The 6,887-nt window shown below is 51.3% G+C and overlaps 1 protein-coding gene across 1 annotated transcript in view; it reads right to left on the bottom strand.

Annotated features, from left to right (window-relative positions):
* KHDRBS3 (KH RNA binding domain containing, signal transduction associated 3) overlaps nt 1–6,187 on the bottom strand; it is a 199,774-nt gene extending 193,587 nt beyond the window's left edge. The window contains exon 1 of the transcript XR_004300830.1: nt 5,911–6,187. The gene's annotated coding sequence lies outside the window, so the exon portion shown is untranslated. The remainder of the gene's footprint in view (nt 1–5,910) is intronic.
* Between the last annotated feature and the right edge of the window lie 700 nt (nt 6,188–6,887).

Here is a 6,887-nt window from a genome sequence, read left to right as displayed (position 1 = left end):
CGGGGGGCCGCCCCTCGCCGCGCGGTTGTCCGCGAGGAAGGGGGTCCCGGCGCTTCCCGCCCGCCGCGCGCTCTGCTCCAGCCCCGGGGGCGCGGGGGAATCCCGCTGTGCGGTCACGGCGCTGCCGGTTGCGAAGGCCGGGAAACTGAGGCCCGGAGAGGTCGTGCGGCTCGCCCAAGGTCACCCGGCGAGCGTGCCCGGGAGGGGAGTCAGGGGCCCGGCCGGGAGAGAGGTCAGCGGGGGAGCCCGGGCTTGCCCCAGCGGGCTCTGGGGAGAGGCAACGGGGCGGGCGAGCCGCCCTGCTCTCTAAGGCTCTCGGGACTTCCCTAACTTATTTCGCTTTGCTGTCCCCTCCTATTTGCAAGGAAATAACGCGGGCGCGCCGTCCTTCGTCGGCGCCTAACGCGGGACCCTAGGTGCTGAGGTCGATTACATAAAAACGCGTGCCCTTCAGGGCGTCTTTGTCATCCCGACTGCCACCGGCTTGTCTTTCAGATCTCCCATAAACCGGCTGTGCCTGGAGGAGGAAGAGGGAGCCTTGCAGGAGCCTGTCCCTCGTGGGGAGAGTCCCCTGATGCACGTGGGTGCTGATGTCCTCCGTCCCTTTCCGTCCCCTTCCCCAACAAGCCCTCCCTCAGGACGTTTTCAGGTTTCCTCAGCATGTGGAGTAAAATGTCCCCCAGCCGACCAAAGACTCCTGAGTCTGTGCTGCCTTTCCCCCTCCAAACCCCATCCCAAGTCCTGGCCGCAGTGTCACCTTCCCTGGACAGCTTTTCCAAGACTTCCTCTGCAAAGCAGTCAAGGCACCCTCACTCCCCTCCCCTCCCCTGCTCTGGTCAGCCCTGGCTCACAGCTGGTAATTCTGTTACCGTGAGACCATGAGCATCTTGGGGCAGAGCAAGAATTTTGTTTTGCAGGGAGGGTCCCCAACACCTGGTGCCTTTGGGACAGGTGTGGGGGCACCAGAAATGTTTGTTGAAGGAACAGACCAGTGGAATGCCACTCCTGTGGCCAGCTGCCTGGAGCAGAATCTTCCTCCCATGCACATGAAGGCCTCCACAGCCAGAGAGGCTGAGAGTGGGAATCAAGGAGCGCTAAGCTGCTCTGAGTCCCAGCCCCCAGTACCCACTGTCCTCAGGCACAAGCACCCCGTCCCCTTTTCCACCCCTAGACTGCAGTGGCTCCCTGCAGAAGTGTCGTTTCAGAGTTCCCAGTAAGAATCTTCTTCATGTCTCTCTTTGGTCTGAACTCTCAAGAGGCAGTCAAATGATAGGGTAAATATGTGGCCTCTGGGACCCCACAGCCTGGATTTGCGATTATGGCTCTGTGCTCACTAGCTGTGACCTGTGTGTGCCTCAGTCTCCTCATCTGTAAAGTAGAGATGAGAATACAACCTATTTCATAACAGAGCCATGAAGATTAAACAAGGCAACTCATAATGAAATCCCCAAAACAGTCTCCAGCACCTAGTAAGTGCTTAGCTGGTCTTTGTTGGGGTTCTTCCTGCATGGCTCTCCTCCTGGTCTCCCAAATCTCTCCTTCCCCTCAACTGTAGCTCCCAGGAGCACTTAGCAAACACTACCCCGTGGGATCCTCACTGCAGGACACCGTGCATTGCCCCAGGGCAGACTGAGTGAAGGACCTGGGACTCCAGGGCTCTGTTTCTCACCCGGGGCCCAGAATGGGGCTTCTGGGACAGCAACATGGATGGTTGCAGCCCCAGCCCCTCCCTGACTCTCTGTGGGACCTTGGCTCATTCACCTGTGTGAGCTTCAGAGACCACATCTCCAAATCCAGGGTTATGCCCACAGCCCTAGAGAGCAGTTGGAAAGGTTCATGGGGCAATGTTTTCTCCTACAGCATTGGAATGGAATGCACATACCTCCGGCTCATGCCCCTGCATCACAGGACCTACATGCTAGGGTGTGAGTCCCTGACAGCCACACTTAAAAGGAGGAAGGCAGAAGGGGAGTTCTGGGATGTCGGTGAGCCCCAGGGGAGGAGAAGGGGGACCAGATGTTGGACACTCAGCAGCCCCCTCATCACTTGGCCTTACAGTCTCCTTTCCATTCAGGCCCTCTACCCCAGTAACAGTCCACACTTTGAGTAATCGCTGTTTTCATTAAGCACTCACTAAGGGGCAGGCTCTTTCATTCACTATTTTCAGTTTTCCCAAGAACCGGTAGGGAACATACTATTTATCACCACTTACAAATGAGGAAACCGAGGCTCACAGCAATTTGATACTTTGCTTAAGTCCCACGGCTGTCAGTAAGGGATCCTAGACTCATGGACCCTCAGGCCTCCCTCCCTTCCCCATTCTTCCCTCCCAGGTGTCAGTCTGTGAGAGTCCAGCCCTCCTCCATCGGCAAGGTTGGCAGAGGAGTCTTGCTGGCAGCTGGGGAGGAGGGCTGTATACCAGGAAGCTGACAGCAGAGGCACTGAATCTTCTGCTCCGGACCCTCCTTCTCTCTGAACCTTCCAAGAGGGCAGGTGCCCAGCACCATGAGTACCCACATGGGGTCCTCCAGGGAGGAAGGAGACGAATGTCTCTGTGAAACGCTCAGGAAATTGTCCCCACCCACCAACCTGGCTGAGCTGCTGGCTGTGGGGCCCCTCCGTACCTGGACCACTCCTGAGGGCGCTAACCCTCGGATCCCTCTGATGATGAGGAAATCTGATGTTGGGAACAGTTCCGATTATTTTGCAAGCCGTTGCAGATGGTACTCAAACTCGGGTCTTCTCACTTTCAGGCCAGGGGTCTCTCCAGGCACCTACCAGTACTTCCTGAGCACATGCCAAGGGCAGGGACTGCCCTGGGTACAAGTGACCAGCCATGAACCAAACAGACTTCCGCAAAGCCACCTCAGGCTGGGCCACTGGGGCCACTGTCCCATCTGCATACTTTGCATCTGGCCTGGAGTGGAGGCCCTCAGCTGTAGTAAGAAGCTCTTCTCCCGGCTCTTATATGTCAGGGGTTCACCTCCCGGCCCCAGAGATAGAGGGGCACGTCTAAAACCAGCCTCATCAAGTGTCGCCGTCCCCATGCCATCTCAGGAGCTGCCCCGTTATTCCAGCCAACCACCACCATGGCTGTCTGTCAGAATCCCCACCCAGCTCCCACCTACCACACCCACGTATTGGTGTGGACAAGTACCTGCCAGCCTCTCAGACATTGCCACAGCAACCGCATGCCTCAGAGAATACACAAAAGCGGGCAGCGTGTTTCTGAGTTATCATGTTTGTTGCCAGATTGCTGTCCACACAAGTGTCCTATTCCTTTGGTTTAAGAAAGGTGAGCCCTATCTCAGATCCCCCAAGACCCTGCAGTGCCATGGGTGGTGAGGTTGAAATCTGGACCAAGAGCCCGAGAGGCCTCGGTTTGACCCCTGGATCTCCTGCCTACTAGCTGTGTGATCTTGAGTCAGGTACTTGATGTCTCTGGGCAGGGAGAGGAAATCCGTATCTCCCACGATGGTGGCAAAGTGGATCCGTAAGGCTCATCATGGACACCAAGTGACCGTGCTGAAAGCTTTTGACTCTCTGTCCTCCCCATCCCCCACAAGCATCGTTCCTGCTCCTGAGCACACAGCACACATCGCCCCGGGGGCCAGTCGTCTGCAGACCCCTCTGCCTCCGCAGCCCTAGCTTCTGGCTGGGCGGTCAGTTCGCAGCAAGCCCTTGACACCCGTTCAAGTCCATTGTCCTCAAACACAGCCTCTGACAGCACCACTTTCCAGCTACCTGAGACAAATGAGTTTGTCATGTAAGACAAGCACCAAAAGATGGCACAGCCTTACCTAGAAATCAGTCATTTATGTGTCAGGCAGAAAGGCACCAAGAATGTTCGCTCCGATCCCTGGCTCCAGACAGTTACAGGAAATGCATTTTCAAACCTTGAGTAGACTAAAAAGGCTTAACACATGAGCAGGAGGACACGGAGGAACTCCTCAAAGTCCGGAGCCTTCCAAAGTTCAAAGCCCAGCCATAATTCAGGAATGCCTTCACTGAGGACTAGTTGGTCTGTTAGGGGCTCTGTCCTATTTTACTCAGTCAACGTCCCCAAACCTCCTGTGTTCAATGTATAGAAATACAGCTGGAAGGAGCCACAGAGATCAGCTAGCTCACAAGTCACTCGTTTTTAGAGGTGAAGAAACTGTTACCCAGAACATTTAAGTGACTCGAAGGTAGTAAGTGGGGAACTGGACACACACACACACACACACTCTCTCTCTCTCTCTCTCTCTCTCTCTCTCTCTCCACCCACGTCTAAGGATAGATGGAATGGGACCTTTCAGCTCAGGCTTTCACATACTGAAGATATCTATCTGTCTCTATACCCATGTTCCCCAAAAGTCAAGTCCCTCCCCTCGCTGTTTGGTAGATGGAAACTCCAGGCCTCTAGCCGACTCTTCTTTCAACAGGAAGAGAGCCCTCTGGGTTCTGTCTTACAGCCGCTGATAAAAACCACAGTATTGCGCACACGCCCCCTAGTGGCCAAATGTGGAAGGGCATACCCCCAAAAGTTCTGTTGAGTCAGGTTGATAACCACTTGGGTTGGACCTGGTAGCCACCAAAAGGGAATCACAAATAGGATTTAACTCCTTCCCAGGAAAGAGGAGAGTGAAGCATTTTCTTAGGTGAAAGAGTGAAACATGGAAGGTAAAGAAAAAGAGGAAAGGGGAAAATGTGAGGGAGAGAGAAGAAGACAGGAGAGGAAGGAAGAGGAAGGAAGAACACAGGATAGATAGCAGGAGAGCACGAGGGAATAGGAAAGATTACAGGAGGGATGTTTCTCTCTGCTAAGCCTCTCTCTGTTTCAAGGACAGGCACTTGATGTAATGGAAAATAACAAGAATTGACGTGTCCAGGGTCAGCGTGTCATGACCAGTCAGGTGGGTACGGATGAGCCAGGTCATCCGCTGATTGACCCCATCACGGCCTGACTTGGTAATCTTTCCAAAATCCAACTCTTTCTCTGTCTCTATTTCTGAGCTTGTAAAGGAGTAGCTACTAGTTGTTGATCTCATCCTATTTTATTGAGATCTGATGAGAACAATAAAGATTTGCAGAGAAAACCCTGAAAAGTGTTCTGAGTTCCCAGGTCTAACCATCATAGAAGTGTGTTTTATTATTTCCCTCTTACAGCAGCAGTCTTCTATCCCCTGCTTCCTGGACTCAAAGGTGACACGTGATGTTGGACTGTCAGCGCACTTGCTGTATTTCAACAATGCTTCAAATTATCACAACCTCCGGTGCTTTGTGAGATGTTGTGATTTGAAAGTCGCTGTTGAAATGTAAAATATTATTACCACAGTAGTAAAAAGATCCATGGCCATCTCCTAAACCACTCTTTCTTGTCAGTGTGCAGAGAGATGCCCACAAAACACTTCCAGCCACAGTAGCGGAATACGTTACAATAAACCTGCACGTGTCTGAGTTCGGCACAATGATCAAACAAAGCATTTTGGGAGGTGTCAAGTTAGTGTCCAATCAACCCTCAAGGGGGTGATGACATTTCGTAGAGTCCACTGCAAAGCAAACACATCTAGGTCACATAAAAAACGCCAGTGTTTGCTTGTGCTTTTCTGTAGTTAAAAAATGAAGAGCTAATCTTAACAAAAATGTCTGTGGAGGAAGAAGGGACATGAAGTTGAGGTTCTCTACTCACATCCACTGAAGTGCATGAGAAAACATCTCAAAACAGAAGTGGACTGTTGTCAGTAACCCGTGGGCTTCCCAAGTGTCTCTATGGACTTTGTTCTTTGGGTTCAGGATAACATTGCACTAGCTTCCCCATACACAACCTTCATCACTACCCTGTCTGGATTTCTACCGGCTGGATATACACCTCGAAATCCTTTGCTTGCTGTTAATGGGGGAGGAGGGTAAGATACCAGATATACTCACGCAATCTTGATTCACTCGATCCAGCCTGGGATGGCAGCTGGTACGTGGGGTACGTGGGGGAAGTTCCAGCTTCCTCTGGTAAATCGTAGCCTGAAAATCGATTCTCTCGAGGTTTTCTGGCCACACTCACTGGTAGCAGCCCCGCAAAGCTACGGCAGCTTAGCTGTACCAACCGCAGTGATCTGGGCACAGTTCTACACAGTAAGTTGCCCTTGAGCACGTAATGGTTGCAGCCACCAGCTGAGGAACCAAACCCAGCCATGCGTCTACCCCTAATCAACTGAGTGCTCTGTGTAAAGCAGCCTCTTCTGGCCTCTCTCTGCCCACTTACGAAATGAAGACAGTATCGCTCCCCACAAATAGTTCCTTTAAGTTCTCCATGAGGTAAATGTATGTAAAGTGCTCTGCACAGAGTCTGACACTTAGCGAGCGCAGAATGGGTGGCGTATATGTAAAGTACACAGAAATATGATGGGAGCCGCATGTGCAATTTTAAATTTTCTAGCAGCCACATTAACAAGGTGAAAACCTTTTTTCCTCGGTGACTCAGTCAGCTAAGTGTCTGCCTTCGGCTCAGGTCATGATTCCAGGGCCCTGGGATCAAGTCCTGCATCAGGCTCCCTGCTCAGCAGGAAGCCTGATTCTCCCTCTCCCTCATACTCTATCACTATCTCTCACTCTCTCTCTCAAATAAATAAATAAATAAATCTTAAAAAAAAAAAAAAAAAAACAATGTGAAAAGAGACAGGTAAAGTTCATTTTAATAAGATAGTTTATTTAACCCCTTATGTCCAAAATAATATTTCAGCATGTAATCAATGCCTTTATAATATTGAGATATTTTACAATCTTTTTTTATGTTAAGTTTTTGAAATCTGGTGTGTACTTTGCACCTACAGCACTTCTCAATCCAGATGCGAATGGTTAAAGTAAAATGTTGTCCTTTCAATACTATAAAGATGCATTTTTTAAAGATT

Source organism: Phoca vitulina, unplaced genomic scaffold, assembly GCF_004348235.1.
Source record: "Phoca vitulina isolate PV1807 unplaced genomic scaffold, GSC_HSeal_1.0 scaffold18, whole genome shotgun sequence".
NCBI classification, from domain to species: domain Eukaryota; kingdom Metazoa; phylum Chordata; class Mammalia; order Carnivora; family Phocidae; genus Phoca; species Phoca vitulina.
The sequence above is the reverse complement of the archived record's forward strand: the minus strand, read 5'-3'. Positions and strand labels throughout refer to the sequence as shown.